General features: G+C 46.3%; 1 non-coding gene and 1 pseudogene across 1 annotated transcript; both read left to right on the top strand.

Annotated features, from left to right (window-relative positions):
* The first annotated feature begins 5,417 nt into the window (after positions 1 to 5,417).
* On the top strand, positions 5,418 to 7,217 carry LOC147905218 (18S ribosomal RNA; annotated as a pseudogene).
* Positions 7,218 to 7,312: 95 nt separating this feature from the next.
* LOC147905217 (25S ribosomal RNA) lies at positions 7,313 to 10,697 on the top strand. The gene has a single exon (XR_015542109.1). It is a non-coding gene; the product is annotated as a 25S ribosomal RNA (ribosomal RNA).
* Positions 10,698 to 19,521: the final 8,824 nt, after the last annotated feature.

Raw genomic sequence — 19,521 nt, 5'->3', positions numbered from 1 at the left:
ATGATGCAGAGAAGTCCGGGAGTGAATCTGAGGACGAAACAGCGAGTGAGTCAGAGAGCGGCTTGGAGAGTGAAAGTGAAGATGAGGACTTGGAAGAAGAAGAAAGGCATAGCTGGAGTCAGGTATGGTGGGAGGCCCAAGCAGAAAAGAGAACCGGATCCGAAATGGAGGCCAAAGAAACAAAAGGGATGACTAGTGGAAGCAGGGAAGCAGAACCGTGTCATGGGAGTGCGAGATGCATCCTGAGTAAGACAACCGGCAAACAGGTGACTTGGGGTCCAACCGAGGCGATGGATGTTGTAGAGACATGAGGCCCCAAGCGAGTAGCATGGAGTGTGCGAAGCCCCGAGTGAACGGTGCAGGAGGCGCTAGATGCATAGGATACGGCACGGAAGGTGCGAGGTGTGGAGGCAGTGACCTGAGAGGCATGTTGGTGAAGGCAGGTGATGTAAAACCCCAAGACGCTATAGGCGTGGTGAAGACCCGAGGCACGAGAAGCACGATAATAGTGACTAGAGGTGTGAAAGGCACAGTGACAGAGACGAGAGGCGTGAGAGGTGCGGGAGGCGTGAAAGAAAAGAAGGGCAGTGCCGTTGTACCAAAGTCAAATCAAATAAATGCTCAAGGTGAGGAGGTTGGGATGAGGAGCACAAGAGGTGCAGGCCCAAGACCAAGTGATGTGGTAGGCCTCAAGGGAAGTTGAAAAAATGCTCAAGGCGTACAGGTGACCAAGGAAGATGTGGTAGGCGCGGGAGTGAAACGGGTAGGTGCACAAGGCGCAACGATGGAAAGGGAGAATAGGTGACAAGGTTAGGTGCACAAGGCACGTGCAGTGGACAGGTGACGAAAAACGGCGAACAGGTTTAAGAGAGAGGCATGGAAGGCATAGTGGAGTGGCAAGTGGAGACTTGGGATAAAGAAGAGGAACGGCACTGGGGCAAGGTTAAGAGTAATCAGAAGCCTGTGGCAATGCAGAGGCGTGTGCAGAAAAGATACCGAGGTAGAAAGGGAAAACGGCGAGGTGGAGGAGCATGGGGTGAAGACAAGAGATGGAAAGGGAAAACGGTGGAGAACAAGTGCAAGTCTAGATAGATGCAGAGGCATGACACGAAGTGAGGTCTTAGGGCAGAGGAGAAGGCGTGAGAAAGAAGAAGAAGAGAAGAAAGTGATGACGGCCAAGGGGATGAAAGGACGTGTGATGAGGCCAAGGCGTAAAGAGGAAACGGTGAAAGGTGAACGGGAAACGACGGAAGAAGAAAAGGAAATGGTAGAAAGAGAAGTGGTCAAGGCAAGGCGAGGTAGAACGGCGGGAAGGACGAGGAGCTGGATGAAAAGGCCAAGGTTTCAAGGAGAAACAACGGATGAAGAAGAGGCCAAGTTGAGACAAAGGTGGAAGGTGGATGCATAAGTGCAGGGTGAGATGTAGGCCAAGGGAGCAGGATGAGGTCAAGAAGGACCAAGATGAAGAGACACAGAGGAGAACGGGTCTAGGTTGTGGAGCGCAAAGAAGATGCAGGGCAAGAGGTCCAAGGTTGAGTGAGGTGTGGTGTTTAAGAGAAGAACGTGATGAGAAGAAGCCGTAGCGAGGTGGAAGGACGTGTGCAGAACAGGTGAGGATGAGAAGAAGAGGGTCAGGACGAGAAGTGGCGCGAAGGGTGAAGAAAACGGTGAAGCTCCCAAATCAAACTCTCCAAAAACGTAAAATTCTCTCTTGGGTTATGCATAAATATTCAAAGTCAGCATGGCAAGATGCATGGAAAGAATGGAAGCAGTGTGTTAACATCATGATCCAACTGGAAGAGTCAAAGACGAGTCTAAGCATGGGCTCAGAATCTTTCCCTCCTTGTTACTTGGGCTTATTGCCTAAGCCAATGGAGATGGCACGTGCAGAAAGAAAGATCAAGCCGTCAGGGCACGTTTTACTATGGGCAGGTTGGAAGTTCTGGCCAGGTGAGCAAGTTGGTTCACTTGGACAGGTGGCAAGTGGTCGGTTGATGCTATGTGCAGGGTGGAAAGATTGGCCCGGCATAGCGTCGTCTCTTGAAATCATGTTGGAAGTAGGGTGGAAATTTTGGCCAGGTGATGCTTCGCTTATTCATCTCATACGTGGGCTTCCAAGGCAAATCCGGCCAAGGGGGCCTCTTCCCAATTTGATGTTGCTTGCGGGTTGGAAACATTGGCCCGGAGCAATGTCACATCCCGATGTTACCATTTTGGTAGGTTGGAAATTTTGGCCGAGGAATTTATGCATACGGCTAAGTTCTCATTTTTTGAAACAATGTGTGTATGCGGTGACCTCTCAAAAACGTCAAAGCTTGAGGCACCGTTTTCATTGTGAAATATGTTGTAAAAATACATCATTCTTTACATTGTTCGCCCCCCGTTATGAGGAGAAGGCAAATTTTGACGCCCATGTAAGAGTCCAAACTAGTGCGTGTGTGGCCACTCATTCGAGGCGTTCTCGAATCGGGGTTAGGCTTTTGTGTGTGTGTGTGTGGCCACTCACTCAAGTCACCTTGGTGAGGCTAGGCTTTTGTGTATAGTCGGCAATGCTCTCCCTTTAATTGATGAGGATATCAATTCTTTTGAACGGGGGAGTGTATAAGGAAGTCAACATTAGGGTTGACCTATCGTGAGTGTTCGGAGTGTTTTATGGCGAAGGGAGGCACCACCGTGCCTAGTGGCCAGCCACTATTATATGGAAGGTGGTCTCCCTTCATGTGAGGTTGCGTCTAGTAGGAAAACGTAAACATGCGGTTGTGCGCTCAGTTGCTTGTAAACACTCTTTCTTGCAGTCTAGCTTTATCAAGGCATCGTTTGGCACTCTTTCTAGAACTTTCTTGCAAGTAACATCTCGGGCCGTTTTACGTGTTGTGATCTCATGGTGCACTTTTGTGGGCACACAGTGGAAAGCAAAACGTGGGAAGGGCGTGAGTGCACGTGAAAGTGAGCGGGGAGCGGTGAGCGGCCCATTCCTTTCATACCCTTGTAAATATTCATGAACTGTTGTGTAAACTTCTAAGCAAGCTGGGCTAAAGGTGGAACGTCGCATGGTGGGTGTTCCGTGTGAACTGTGAATCGGGGTTCCTATCCGCAGGTGTTGCGCAGGCATGTGAGTCTGTGTGTCTTCTTCGGTAGGCCGGGATACAAGTGGGAAGCTGGAACCGTTTGAGGAGCAGTGGCCCAGGAAAGGGGCGTGAGGATCAGAGGATCCGTGAACGGCGGTCTAGGGGAGGACGCATTGTGGCTGGGAGTGGAAACGGTCGTCTAGGTGTAGGACGTGCCAGGGCCCGTTTTGGTTGGAAAATGCAAAGGTATCACAAAACACAAATGAGCTGAGAATAGCGTCGGGTGTATCTGGGGCTGGTGAGTCCTAGGTGCACTTGAGGTGAGGGGGGCGGGTCAAGAAAGATCCACTGCATGAAAAAAAAACTAAGGCCCGAGGACCTGGTCCCTCACACTTGGTATCAGAACTCAGAGGATGGGAGACATAGAAGATGGGAAATGCATAGGTGGGAGACGCTTGGTGATAGAACGGGACCACAGTGGTGCGCAACACAGTGGGAAGGTCTGAAGTCAAGTTGCCATGGATAAGGGATTGATGATGAAAGCAGGTCGGAGTTTACCATTGGAAAACGCAAACGGAAGCATAGTGCAAACGGTGGTCGAGATTATGAGGAAGGTGCCACAATGGGTGACGGTCTTGATCAAGAAGGATATGAGCTATCTTCAAGGGTTAGTTCACTGCTTCGATATGGAGGGTGACTCCGAGAGGTGGCACTGTGAATTCTTTGTGGTTTTAGACTTGTCTATGATGTCTACCTCAAGGGTGAATTCGGACCGACCATGGAACCGGAGAGCGACTCAGAAACGGACTCAGAGGAGGAGTCAGAAGCAGAAACGGTGATGGAGCTAGAAGACACGGATCTAGAAGAGGAAGAACGGTGATGGTGGAGTCAGAGATGGTGGCAGTCAAGGACAGAAACACAAGCGGTTGGGAAGACAAAGGGGAACGGCCAAGGAAGAGCCGTGAAGAAGAAAGAGAATGGTTAAGGAGGAACCGTGGAGCCGAGGAAAATCTAATGAATGCTCAAGGGGGATTGTAACGCAGAATGGAAACGTGGGCTCAATGTAGTATCATTATTACGCACTCCATCTAGTACTATCTTGCAAGTAATGTCATCATGCCATCTTGTGGGTTGTGACCTTGTGGTGGTCGAGTTGAGGGCACGTGAAAGTGAGGGGAACGGTGAGGGCCATGCGTGTTCTCCATACCATTGTATAAACCGTGAACTGTTGGGTACGGAGCCGGGACTCGAGGTGAGCCTGAAGGGGTTAGACAAGCTGACCCACGTAGATGCCGCCAACCGGGAAAGAAACGTGGTCTGATCAGGACGTTGCATGGTGGACATTCCTGGGGGTCTTGGTGACCCGTGTGACTCTGCAAACCAAAGATCGTGAAGCCTAAGGGCTTGCCGAGTGGGGCGTGGTGTAGTGGGATAAACGGCCCATGCCAGGGGTCGTGTTTGGCTAAGCTACGCATAAAGGGGATTGTGGTATCAGGACTGAGACATTAAGGGAGGTTGGGACTCGAAAACGGGGCCGACGTAAGGTGCTCACAACTGGAGACTAAGTCCAGAACTACCGGGCCCTTACAACTATATTATGGGGAGTGGTTCACTTGCTTGTGGGCAAAGGTCGATCATTGAACAAGGGTCATGGTGTGGTGAGGCGTCTGGTCCCCCACCCATCTTGTGACTACCGAAGGCTCCATGGGTGGGTGAACCCTTCTCTCTACCAAACGTTTTGGCCATTTTTCGTGCATGCCCGTCTTGCGAGATTGGACACAGTTGTTGCAGTCGGCGATCTAGTAGGCAATGAGGGACTGCGAGTAGCATCTTGGATAGGCGTGCCACCATTTGGGCCCTGCATGATCAAGGATTGCATCGGTGCTTCCCGTCGCGGATGGACGTTGTGGCTTGTATACCTACAGAGGGTGGTGAACCTTGTGTGATAGACCATTGATCGGTTCCAGCTCCGTGAGGACTTGATCTTGGGGGTTGTGAGCCGCTCTAAACGGGTGCGTTTCGGAGCGGGCGATCCAACCGTTAACGGCATTGGGTCGTTCCTGCCTCGGCTCAGCCTCGGAGTGCAATAGGCAAGGCAACATGAAAGGTGCTTAGGGTGCCATTCGTGACCCTCGTGTGCTGGTGGACCTGCCTTGTGCATTGCCCGGGCATGTGTGGGTGACGCTTTTTGTGGGCAAGCGAAATGCCTTTGGATGGTGGGGTGTGCCTCGGACCTTGTCAGTGAGCACGGTTCGCCATCTCGGGGTGGGTTGCCTCCCACAGTCGCATGCCACATTCTATGCGGAGTCAGAACACACGGCTCGTGCCGTTTGTGTATTCGAGGGTAGCTACCTGGTTGATCCTACTAGTAGTCATATGCTTGTCTCAAAGATTAAGCCATGCATGTGTAAGTATAAACTCTCTTACACTGTGAAATTGTGAATGGCTCATTAAATCAGTTATAGTTTCTTTGATGGTACCTTGCTACTCGGATAACCATAGTAATTCTAGAGCTAATACATGCACCAACTCCCGACTTCTCCAAGGGATGCATTTATTAGATAAAAGGCTGATGCAGGCTTTCCCGGTAACGTGGTGAATGATGATAACTTCCCAAATTGCACGGCCTTTGCGTTGGCGATGCTTCATTCGAATTTCCGCCCTATCAACTTTCGATGGTAGGATAGAGGCCTACCATGGTGGTGATGGGTGACGGAGAATTAGGGTTCGATTCTAGAGTGGGAGCCTAAGAAATGGCTACCATATCCAAGGAAGGCAACAAGCACGCAAATTATCCAATCCCGACACGGGGAGGTAGTGACAATAAATAACAATACTGGGCTTTTACAAGTCTGGTAATTGGAATGAGTACAATCTAAATCCCTTAACGAGGATCCATTGGAGGGCAAGTGTGGTGCTAGCAGCCGTGGTAATTCCAGCTCCAATAGCATATATTTAAGTTGTTGCAGTTAAAAAGCTCGTAGTTAATGGATCTCGGGGTGGGGCGAGCGGGGTCCGCCTCTTTTGGTGTGCACCGGTCGCTCCATTCTTTCTGTCGGGGACATGCTCCTGGCCTTAGTTGGCTGGGACGTGGATTTGGCGATGTTACTTTGAAAAAATTAGAGTGCTCAAAGCAAGCCTATGCTCTGAATACATTAGCATGGAATAACATGATAGGACTCTGGTCCTATTGTGTTGGTCTTTGGGACCAGAGTAATGATTAATAGGGACAGTTGGGGGCATTCCTATTTCATTGTCAGAGGTGAAATTCTTGGATTTATGAAAGACGAACTACTGCGAAAGCATTTGCCAAGGATGTTTTCATTAATCAAGAACGAAAGTTGGGGTCTCGAAGATGATCAGATACCATCCTAGTCTCAACCATAAACGATGCCGACTAGGGATTGGTGGATGTTACTTCGATGACTCCGCCAGCACCTTATGAGAAATCTAAGTTTTTGGGTTCCGGGGGGAGTATGGTCGCAAGGCTGAAACTTAAAGGAATTGATGGAAGGGCACCACCAAGAGTGGAGCCTGTGGCTTAATTTGACTCAACACGGGGAAACTTACCAGGTCCAGACATAGTAAGGATTGGTAGATTAAGAGCTCTTTCTTGATTCTATGGGCAGTGGTGTATGGCCGTTCTTAGTTGGTGGAGTGATTTGTCTAGTTAATTCCATTAACGAATGAGACCTCAGCCTACTAACTAGTTACACAAAGGATCCTCTTCGTGGCCAACTTCTGAGAGGGACTATGGCCATCTAGGCCATGGAAGTTTGAGGCAATAACAGGTCTGTGATGCCCTTAGATGTTCTGGGCCGCACGCGCGCTACACTGATGAATTCAATGAGTTTACCACCTGGACTGAGAGGCCCAGGTAATCTTTTGAAATCTCATCGTGATGGGGATAGATCATGGCAATTATTGATTCTCAACGAGGAATTTCTAGTAAGCGCGAGTCATCAGCTCACGTTGACTACGTCCCTGCCCTTTGTACACACCGCTCGTCACTCCTACCGATTGAATGGTCTAGTGAAGGTTTCCTATTGTGGCGCTAGCCGTCCGTGATGCCCCTCTGGGGCGGTGCGGTCGGTTGAAATGGATCGGTGGCATCGAGTGGCGAGGTGTCGCAAGGGTGGTCCATCCCTCACGGGGTGCCAGTTTGCAGACGAATCGCTCGAAGGTGCACGTGCCGAGATCGGGCTTGCAGGGGGTGCCGATGAGCTCCCCCCATATTGGAATATGGACCTCAGATCAGGCAAGGCTACCCGCCGAGTTTAAGCATATCACTAAGCGGAGGAAAAGAAACTAACGAGGATTTCGCTAGTAGCGGCGAGCGAACCGGAAAGAGCCCAGCTTGAGAATCGTGTGGCCTCGCCACGCGAATTGTAGTCTGGAGAGGCATCCTCTGCAACAGATTGGGCCCAAGTCCCCTGGAAAGGGGCATCGGAGAGGGTGAGAGCCCCGTCGAGCTTGGACCCTATTGCTTCGCGAGGCACCGTCGGCGAGTCGGGCTGTTTGGGAATGCAGCCCTAAGCGGGTGGTAAATTCCATCCAAGGCTAAATACGGGCAAGAGACCGATACCGAACAAGTACCGTGAGGGAAAGATGAAAAGGACTTTGAAAAGAGAGTTAAAAAGTGCTTGAAATTTCTGGGAGGGAAGCGAATGGAGACTGCGGGTGTGCCCCGTCGGATGCGAAATAGCGAGAGCTGGTCTGCTGCTCGACGCGGGGCGCTGGTCAGCATGGGCCAGTGCGACGGGACAAGAGCAGGCTTTTAATGGGCTGCCTATGCCATCGTGTCGGCCGAGGCACGAAGCACGTGCCACTCATGGCAAGCTTTACGCACCTGCGCGCTTGAGGCACTGGCATTCTGGGCTTTCCATCCGACCCATCTTGAAACACAGACCAAGGAGTCTAACATGTATGCGAGCCGGTGGGTGGCAAACCCATGGAGGTGCAAGGAACCTGAGAGGTGTGATCCCCCCCGCGGGGTGCACCATCGATCGACCGTGATCTTCTGTGAAAGGTTTGAGTGGGAGCGTACCTGCTGGGACCTGAAAGATGGTGAACTATGCCTGAGTAGGGCGAAGCCAAAGGAAACTCTGGTGGAGGCTCGTAGCGATACTGACGTGCAAATCGTTCGTCAGACTTGTGTATAGGGGTGAAAGACTAATAGAACCATCTAGTAGCTAGTTCCCTCTGAAGTCTCCCTCAGGATAGCTAGAGCTCATTGCGCAGTTTTATCGAGTAAAGCGAATGATTAGAGGCATCGGGGGTGTAACACCCTCTACCTATTCTCAAAGTTTAAATAGGTAAGCGGCCAGGGTTGCTCCGTTGAACCCCGATGCAAAATGGGAGCTCCAAGTGGGCCATTTTCAATAAGCAGAACTGGCGATGTGGGATGAACCAAAAGCCGGGTTACGGTGCTCAACTATGCGCTAACCTAGATCCCACAGAGGGTGTTGATTGTTTAAGACAGCAGGACGGTGGTCATGGAAGTCGAAATCCACTAAGGAGTGTGTAACAACTCACTTGCTGAATCAACTAGCCCCAAAAATGGATGGCGCTGAAGTGCGCGACCTATACCCGGCCATCGGGGCGAGTGCGAGGCCCCGATGAGTAGGAGGGCATGGGGGTCGTGGCGCAGCTCCGGGCACAAGCCCAAGTGAAATGGCCCCCAGTGCAGATCTTGGTGGTGGTAGCAAATATTCAAATGAGAACTTTGAAGACCGATGTTGAGAAAGGTTCCATGTGAACAGCAATTGAACATGGGTTAGTCGATCCTAAGAAATGGGGCAGTCCTGTGTCAAGGGCACACTGCACGCCGTGCATCGAAAGAGAATCGGGTCAATATTCCCGAATTGGGACGTGGCGGTGGACGGTAACGTGACCGAATCCGGAGACGCCGACGGGGGCCTTGGGAAGAGTTCTCTTTTCTTTTTAACAGCCCACCCACCTTGAAATCGGATCACCCGAAGATAGGGTCCAGCGGCTGGTAAAGAACCACATGTCTCGCGATGTCCGCCGGTGCACCCCCGATGGCCCGTGAAAATTTGGAGGAGCAATTGCCGATCACGCCCGACCGTACTCATAACCACATCAGGTCTCCAAGGTAAACAGCCTCTGGTCGATAGAACAATGTAGGTAAGGGAAGTTGGCAAAATGGATCTGTAACTTCGGGAAAAGGATTGGCTCTAAGGGTTGGGTCTAGGGGTCTGCGAACTGACCCTGGAGGCCGTGAAGGGTCTTCCCAAGCTGCACCAGCGGCGAGGGTAGACCTCCGCGTGCCGATCGAGTGACGGGCGTAGAACGTCGTCCCTTGTGGGGCGGCCCTCCCTAGGCAGTGAACAGCCATCTCAGAACTGGTACGGACAAGGGGAATTCGACTGTTTAATTAAAACAAAGCATTGCGATGGTCCCTACGGATGTTGACGCAATGTGATTTCTACCCAGTGCTCTGAATGTCAAGTGAAGAAATTCAACCAAGCGCGGGTAAACAACGGGAGTAACTATGACTCTCTTAAGGTAGCCAAATGCCTCGTCATCTAATTAGTGATGCACATGAATGGATTAACGAGATTCCCACTATCCCTATCTACTATCTAGCGAAACCACAGGCACTTGGAAGAATCAGCAGGGAAAGAAGACCCTGTTGAGCTTGACTCTAGTCTGACTTTGTGAAATGACTTAAGAGGCATAGAATAAGTGGGAGCTTCTGGCGCAAGTGAAATACCACTACTTTTAATGTTATTTTACTTACTCCGTGAGGTGGAGGCAGGGCTCGACCCCTGCTGCTGGTCTTAAGGCGCATCCACGCACCGATCCCAGAAGACATTGTCAAGTGGGGAGTTTGGCTGGGGCGACACATCTGTTAAAAGATAATGCAGGTGTCCTAAGATGAGCTCAACGAGAACATAAATCTCGTGTGGAACAAAAGGGTAAAAGCTCATTTGACTTTGATTTTCAGTATGAATACAAACTGTGAAAGCATGGCTTATCGATCCTTTAGTGTTTCGAAATTTGAAGCTAGAGGTGTCAGAAAAGTTACCACAGGGATAACTGGCTTGTGGCAGCCAAGCGTTCATAGTGAAGTTGCTTTTTGATTCTTTAATGTCGGCTCTTCCTATCATTGCAAAGCAAAATTCACCAAGTGTTGTTTCGTTCACCCACCAATAGGGAACGTGAGCTAGGTTTAGACCATCGTGAGACAGATTAGTTTTACCCTACTGTTGAGCAGTGTCGCAATAGTAATCCAACTTAGTACGAGAGGAACCGTTGATTCACATAATTGGTCATTGCACTTGTTTGAAAAGCCAGTTGCGCAAAGCTACCATGTATAGGATTATGACTGAACGCCTCTAAGTTAGAATCCGTGCTAGACGCAGTGCTCTCTACCTCCCCAGTTGTTACCCGACTAATAGTAGGGATGATTGTGCATCCCCAAGAGCATGTGTTGAGAGCCTCCCTCAAGGTGGCCAAAGGAGCCGCCTCGTGGACTCTCAATGGCAATTCCAGACGATCGGGGAGATGAATCCTTTGCAGACAACTTAAATACGTGTCAAGGTAGAGATGCTCCCATTGTAAACTTACCCTGTGGCGTTTTGCCCACAGGGCCCCTTCTTTTTGGAATACAAAGCATTCGTGTCTGCTCTAAGTGTTTTGATTCTGAGAATGGAGGTAGATAGATTGCAAGTTCGTTCCCCTCTCCCCTCATTGTGAGCGTTGAGTGTGCAGGTGGTCTCAGCAGCCCTCCTTCGAGCCAGGGCTTCCCTTTGGCTTAAGGAAGGAGCCTACAAACCGGCAGACCGATCGGTAGCCTGGGGGAGGAGCCATGTCCAAGGAAGTGCTCGCTCAGGAGGTCATTTCGTTGATGCAGAGAGCAGCATGACTGGTACAAGAATCCGTTCGATCCTAGAATTCGTGGGGGTCTGAAGACCCTTTTTGAATATCCCCTCCACCAAGTAGCTCGACTTGTGGAGCTCAGAGGAAGGAGAACGACTCATCTGAGACCCCGCCGTCGACGAACGAAAGGCAACGGAACTATAGTTTTGTTGTGCCACAGTCTTGGAGGCTTCGCACAGGCCTACCATAGCTCCTTTGATCGAGTCCTTTGGTACAGAGAGACACCTCACTGACAAGATCACTGGGCCAGGCCCATGATCATAGCAAAGCACCGGATTACACGAACTAGCCCAACGAACTTTTAGACCATCCACGGAAACCCGTCGACAGCACCGGACGGAGGACGATGGAAAAGACGTGGGAAGCTCTCACGGTTGATTGCGAGCGCTATTGCCAGCACCCTCACTTAGGCGAATCCTCACAAACCTGAAGAAGAAGTGCGATGCTAGAGATTAAACCTTTGACGTGCGCATGGTGGGAGGGAGGCCGCCATAGCCTGCAAGCTCTAAGTCTTCTATAAAACTGTATGGGCAGAAATGGATCACAAGCAAGGCCATGGCCCCGGTGGTTAGCCGGGCCGTGAAATATTCACAGCATTGTACAAGTCATGGGTTCGAGTCCAGGCAGGGATTGTAGAGTGCGAGCAGACGAGGGGGCCGACCCCCTTTTGCTGGTTACCAAAGATCACAATATAGCCAAGGAGCCGCGCTTGGTTACACTAACCAAGACTTGGCTCCATGGCTAGCCCATCGATAAGTTATGCACGTAGTTCTCTGAAGGTCCCAAGTTCTATTCCTGGCAGTTGGCCATTTTTTGGCATAGTCCGCCAACTCTAGAGGTACTGCCAGTTTATTTTTGGTGGTTTGGACAGTTTAGTCCCTGCTAAGTTTGGTTAGTCTCAACTAGTTATACAAGGGGTTTTTGGGAACAGACTTCACAGGTGATTTCCCTCTCTTGCACTGAGTTTTTGGAGCAAGCCTCGGGCATTACTTTTGCTATGTGGCGCTTCGGTAAGTGTTTTGGAAAAGAGAGGTCCTTCAAGGCCGTAGCTCTCAGGAGGAGCCCCATGCCTTTCTTCTAAGCGTCTAAAGGATCAGGACACTTTTGTGAAGGTGAAGGACAGTCAATCAAGTGGAGGTTCCCATCAGCAAGGCAGTTGCAAATACAAGAGGTTAAATGGGTACTTTGGGATCCCAGTAGGGGACCAAACCGAGGAGTAAAGGAAAAGAGAAAAGTGAAAAAATTTAGGGAAAACTTTGCCCTCGTGACAGTGGTATCAGAGCTGAAGGAACTGAGCAGAGTCAGTTCCCCAAAGGTATCAGCTTGATAGGATTTGGGAAGTCAAGGGAATTGACAGTTTTCTCCCACCTTCTGCATTTTCTCAGAACAAACAGTCCAGCCCATTTGAAGGCCATCTCTCATGGGTGATTCAAATGAGGTAGCTGGTGCTGAGCCAAGCAACACCCGGAGTAGAACCAAACTCAAATTCTGTGAGCATGATGCAAGGCTTGAGGCCATAGAGCTTGCTCTAACTGAGTTGCAGACTAGCTAGGGGCTGCTACAGTAGCAACTCTCAGAAGCTAAGATAGAGCTTGCCCATGTGATGAGCAAGGTAATCAAGGATGATGGGGTCAGACCATCCGGAAGGCATCGAGTCAAGCTCAAGGAGGCCGAACCATACACGGGCACACGAGAAGTCAAGGTATTAGAAAACTTCATCTAACACCTATTTCATTAATTTTGGACTTTTTGTGTTGTTTTTGGACGAAGCCCAAAAATCCTTCCCAAATGAAAACTTTACTTTATGAAAATATCCTTTCCAAATCAAAATTTTACTTTCTAAAAAGTTTCCTCCCAAATCAAAAGTTCACTTTGTGGCACTGTCATATTCACATAAAAATATTGTTTTTCCAATCTATACTTTTGCACCAACATGCAAGAATTTGAAATAATCCTATATTAGAAATTCTAGCTATATCTAAGTTATTTGTTAATTTAATTATTTTTAATATTTTTCCTTGACGTTTTTCCTTCCCAAATCAAAAGTTCACTTTGTGGCTCTATCATATTCACATAAAAATATTGTTTTTTCATCTATACTTTTGCACCAACATGCAAGAATTTGAAATAATCCTATATTAGAAATTCTAGCTATATCTAAGCTATTTGTTAATTTAATTATTTTTAATATTTTTCCTTGACATTTTTCGTTGACGTGATAAATTTATAAATCCATGAAAGGAGACTTAAATATTTCATGAAAATAACATTGTCACTCGGCAATATGCACAAAATTTAACAAAACTTTTAATAAATATAAAGAAGACATGATGCCATAAGACCCAAGTTTTGTATTGATCCAAAGAGGATAATAGCAATTATAGCTTTATGTATATGATTACATTGAGAGACGTTGCTCTTAGCTAGAGTCTTTATATCCAAAATGATATAGATTGAACATATGTTTACAATTTAAATTGTTGCTCTTAAAGAGCCTCAATTCGTACCATCTGCATAATTTGACACCCCATTGTCTTATTGCTCAATGTCATGACAGTCCCTTGCCAGTTTCCATCTGCATAATTTGACCTAGGCTTGTCTTGCCAAGCCTTGCCCCTTGGGTGCATTGACTCCCCATTGTCTTATTGCTCAATGCGATAGTCCCTTGCCAGGTGCCATCTGCATTAACTCCCTGTTGTCTTGCCAAGCCTTGACCCTTGGGTGACATCCAGTGCAAAATACAGGTGCCATCTGCATTAACTCACACAAGTTATCTTGCCAAGCCTTGCCCCTTGGGTGCATTGACTCCCCATTGTCTTATTGCTCAATGTGATAGTCCCTTGCCAGGTGCCATCTGCATTAACTCCCTATTGTCTTGGCAAGCCTTGACCCTTGGGTGACATCCAGTGCATATTTTGACTCTCATTTGACATACGAGGTGATGACTCTGATTATAATTGTCTTGGATTGGCTCCTTGCCTAGTACCCAAATAAAATCCTTCTGAATCAATGGACTTCAATACAAAGCTTTAATCATGGACATTCTTCATTTGCGCTATCTCCTTCTACTTCCTCCATGGCGAGCATCCTTAAAAATTCGTGTATATGCAAAATAGTTTGCTGTGGTATTTTTATTTTTCCTTCTACCTCATATCCCATGTGCTTCTTTGATTTCTTTGCCCTTGAATGCCAAGACACTATGATTGTCTCCGTCGAAACTTGAGAGACTGCTTCATCATTTGGGACCCACTCCTTCATTATACAATTAGTATATAATGTGTTGTTATCCATATTCTCCTTCCTGCCCTTTGGCTCATACCATACCGCTGTAAATGCTGTAGCTCTCCCTTGGTCATCTCTTTGCACATCAACTACTTTTGCAACCCAAAACTTCACATTCTCATATTCATCATCCGATGGCCGAACCACAACAAAACAATCAACCTCTATATCTACTTGTGGCATAAACTCTCTCTTCTTCGGTCCACAATATGGACGTGGGAGTAATGATACAAAATCATTTTCAAAGACTAGAGCTGGGCGCAAATCGTTATGAACATTTGGCCAAAACATATTGCATTCTTCCTTGACATCCTTTGAGCCTCGCATTCTCTCAAGGTCCTTTATTAAATTTCGTGTCTTGTTAATTACAGTGGTAGTGTGTTCTCTCCAAGTAGGCTTCGAATCAGGATATCTCTGGAGCATTTCCTCTTTGTATGTAATAAATGCTTTTAATCCATCTATTTCACAATTAGACCTCTCATTAAATTCTTGTATAGGAGCCCATGTTGGATACCTTTCCTTGCTGGGAATTGAAGTTAAGAGACTGTAAGGTTCTTCAGGTTCCCATTTTGTATCATGAGAATACTGTTGCCATTGCATTACGGGTTTTTCATCTTTTAAAAAAAAACGAAAGTAGTGTGGATTGGTATGACCTGTCAATGCATCACCACCCGTTTGTATGAAAGGTAGAATGAAGCTCTTCCAATCATACATTCTTTCGAGCCTCTCACATACTGTACTTTCCTTACGACCACCAACTTGCCTGCCACATCTTCTTACCAAGTCATCTATTGTCTCCACATCCTTGCATTTAAGCTCCCTTGAGACTGTGCTAAAAACCTGATCGATATCCTCATGTGTATGCCCAACATACAAAAATCCACATTCGACCTCATTGAAGATTCGATGAGCAACTAGCATGGAGCAGAAGGCAAACATAAGTACATTCTTATTTTCTCGCCAGCAATTATCAGCTTGTATTCTCAAAGTCGGTGGCAGGCGACCTTTTTCTGCATGTACATTGCGAATTGCCTTCATAATAGATGTTACAACTTGATTGCTATCATGTAGATGCAAGGAATCAATCCATATATCTGCAAAGAACTTAATTCCATGCACTAACACTCCACATAGATGTGTCTTTAGAAAGTGCTTTCCTTGTAATTTAGGTGGAGTGGCAACAAAACGAGGCAATGTTGTTGTATTCTGATCCATGCCATCTACAATAAGGCACATGTAGTCATCAGGATGCGAAATAGCTTGCTCCTTCCAAAATGCATATTTTTGTCTGGAATGTCGAATAAGGTCATGATGAGATTTTCGGTTTTTTTTGTATAATTCCCTTTGATTTGGACATGTTGCACTCTCAATCGCTCGCTTTAAATCATCACAGACATTGCACTTTGACATTTTTTGCCTCCTTGGGATTTTAACATATCCAAAGTTCTTCTTCCAAAGAGTATACAAAGTATGAGAAGAAGCTACAGCATCCCCTCTTTGCCTTTGCTTTTCTGCAATAGAGTCAAATACTTCGAGCTTTGTCAAGCCCATTGGAAGGTGCATTTCAGTGATCGCGTCACCGTTAGGGAGTTTGGTAGATATATGGGGTTGAGGCAAAGCATTTTCATGTATGAAGTCTTGTAAAATTGCTGCTGCCCTGACAGTTGAGATTCTTGATTTGGACCTTCCTCTATTACCGTGAATGCTAAATTTGTTGCCGCACTTTGCCTTGGTGACTAAATCCCAATATGTACCATGGGATAATCCAGTAATATTGCGATATGCCTTATTGCAAATCCTTTTTCCATTTACGAGAGGTTTTACCTTTTGTCTTGAACTTAGCCTTTTATTGCCATTCTGAAGAAAGCAAGAGAGACTTGTGAGAAGGTATTCATTTCTTTCGCTTCCCCTTCTTTGCCACACGTGTCCTCTACATTCCCTGATGTCTGTAAGATCAATGAAGCGCATACATCTTCGCTTGCAACATAGATATCCCAATGCATTTAACATGTTCTCCTCCTTCATTACTCTCTTCCTCTTTGGTTGCTTTTGTGGATCTGCCTGGATTCTCTTTCTCTTCATGCATATGTGTGACCGTTTTCGTTCCTCGTGCACATTGTTATCTGTATTTATGCACTTCTTCTCCTCACATTTGTTTGTAACCAAGCATCCATGATTGGTCGTTGCATCCTTGTTCATATCACAATCAAAGTTAAATACTGAATAATCCTCTGTTGATCTCATCCTCATTTTTAACATACTCTTAGGACCATTCAATGAATTCAATATTCTACGAGAGTATTGAGAACCTTGAAACTCTTCCACTCCTGAGAGAACATCACTCATTGGGACATCTTGCATGGCTTTCACAAATCCACAACCTTGATTGACACCAGGTTTGTTAATATGCATGAACTCATCCACACTTGACAAGACATCGCTATTGAAACCTTTGCCCTTCTCACTGTGCAAGAATTCATCCACCCCAGATAAGGCTTCGCTTCTAAAATCATTTTGTTTCTTGGAACCAATGAACTCATCCACTCCAGATAAGATGTCACTTCTATAATTGAGTATATTGAAATCATCCACATTTGAAGTGATAGAGCCTGGCACATGGGCACGCTTTTTAGGTCCTTTGATATTGTAGTATGGGTTGTCTTTATCATTGAAAACCACGTGCCTCTTTCTCATGTTTAAAAATTGCATGCTCCATCTCATATTCTTGCCTACCTCATAGTAGGGATCACATAAGGATGTTATGTTATCAACCATACCATAATCAGTGACTTTTAGAATCCTCATCTGCGCAAATGACCATTGCTCCACTTGTTCAAATCCCAATACTTCACCTTCTGCTACAATCTTATTTGCAAATGATCTCATTTGTAAAATGTCCCCTATAGTAAAATCCAAGGTGGTGCACTTTGTATTCTTGATAATGTCTGTTGCATAAGTCTCATCTTTGTCCCATGCTATAAATGATTTGTTGGATGTATTGTAGGGCATAACATCTCCAAGTGTTTCCATATCTCCACATTTATACTTTAGCTCAACATGTGCGCTAAGAATCTTTGATACAGTAACTGCTACCTTATCTTCGCCAAGTCTTCGAAAGTGGCAAAGTGAATTGGGATCACTATCATGGATTGTAGCAAATGCAACTACTTCTCTTTTGCTACATAAAATCACATCCATCCCTGGAACAAAATCTATAGCCATCTCCTTTGTGAGAGTCCTTCGCAAGCAAGCTGCAGTGGCAACAATTACATAAATATTAGTCTCTTTTTAATAATGTACTTATTTATTATAATTTTTAATTAGTACTTAATTTATTAGTGGGAGAAGTTATCCGATCAAGTACTCATCAGATGGACATGCCAAGTTATCCTTTGCATGGTCAATCAAGCATTAAATACTATTTTTGCTCTAGTGTCATGCACATCCGTAAAAAAACATGAGCCTACTAGGTACGTTATCCAATCAAGCACTAATGGGATGCGGGTGCCACTTTGCATGTAAGTCAATTCCACCTAGTTGAGGTGTACAAAAAGTGTTGTGCCCATCGGATATGCTTTGCATGGTCCATCGAGCATTAAATACTATTTTTGCTCCTGTCATGCACATCCATAAAAAAAACACGCTGCTAGGTGTGTTATCCGATCAAGTACTTATGCGATGGGAATGCCACTTTGCATGTAAGTCAATTCCACCTAGTTGAAGGTGTGTGCAAAGTATTGTGCCCATCCAATATGCTTTGCATTGTCGATCAAGCATAACACACTATTTCTGCCTTACTGTCATGCACAACCATATAAAAACACGGCCATAGGTGTGTTATTCAAATAAGTACTTATAAGATGGGGGCTCCACTTTGCACGCAAGTCCATTTTAACTACGTAACTTGAGGTGCGTGCAAAGTATTGTCACCATCGGATATGATTTGCATGGTCGATCACGCATTATACACCATTTTTTCCCTAATGATATGCACATTCGCACAAAAACACGCCATTAGGTGTGTTATCTGACCAAGTACTTATCGGATGGGTGTGCCTCATTGAGAACATTTCAATACCACCTAGGTTGAGGCATAAAAAAAGTTTTGTGCCCATTCGATATCCTTTGCATGGTCAATCGAGCATCAAATACTATTTTTACTCTAGTGTCATGCACATCCGTCAAAAAACACGCTGCTAGGTATGTTATATGATCAAGCACTTATGGGATGGGCATGCCACTTTGCATGTAAGTTGATTCTACCTAGTTGAAGGTGTGTGCAAAGTATTGTGCCCATCGGATATGCTTTGCATTGTCGATCAAGCATAAAACACCGTTTTTGTCTTAGTGTCATGCACATTTGTCAAAAAACGCAGTCCTAGATGTGTTATTCAGACTAGTACTTATCGGATGGGGGCTCCAGTTTGCACGCAAGTCTGTTTCAACTAGGTTGAGGTGTGTGCAAAGTATTGTCACCATCGGATATGATTTGCATGGTCGATCACGCATTATACACCGTTTTTTCCCTAGTGGTATGCACATCCGCAAAAAAACACGCCCTTAGGTATGTTATCTGACCAAGTACTTATCGGATGGGTGTACCTCTTTGACAACATTTTAATACCACCTAGGTTGAGGTATAAGAAAAGTATTATGCCCATCGGATATGCTTTGCATGGTCGATCGAGCATTAAATACCATTTTTGCCTTAGTGCCATGCACATCCGTAAAAAAACACGCTGCTAGGTGTGTTATCCGATCAAGAACTTATGCGATGGGAATGCCACTTTGCATGTGAGTCAATTACACCTAGTTGAAGATGTGTGCAGAGTATCGTGCCCATCCGATATGCTTTGCATGGTTGATCGAGCATTAAATACCATTTTTGCCTTAGTGCCATGCACATCCGTAAAAAAACACGCTGCTAGGTGTGTTATTGATCAAGCACTTATGCGATGGGCGTGCCACTTTGCATGTAAGTCAATTACACCTAGTTGAAGGTGTGTGCAAAGTATTGTGTTCATCGGATATGCTTTGTATTGTCGATCAAGCATAACACACTATTTCTGCCTTAGTGTCATGCACAACCATATAAAAATACGGCCATAGGTGTGATATTCAAATAAGCACTTATCAGATGGGGGATCCACTTTGCACGCAAGTTTGTTTCAACTACATTGAGGTGCATGCAACATATTGTCACCATCGGATATGATTTGCATGGTCGATCACGCATTATACACCATTTTTTTCCTAATGATATGCA

The sequence above is a fragment of the Dipteris shenzhenensis genome, chromosome 1 (genome assembly GCF_047967505.1).
Source record: "Dipteris shenzhenensis isolate YYH24624 ecotype China chromosome 1, Dip_SZ_1.0, whole genome shotgun sequence".
NCBI classification, from domain to species: Eukaryota; Viridiplantae; Streptophyta; class Polypodiopsida; order Gleicheniales; family Dipteridaceae; genus Dipteris; species Dipteris shenzhenensis.
Note: the sequence above shows the minus strand (reverse complement) of the source record. Positions and strands in the feature narration are given on the sequence as shown.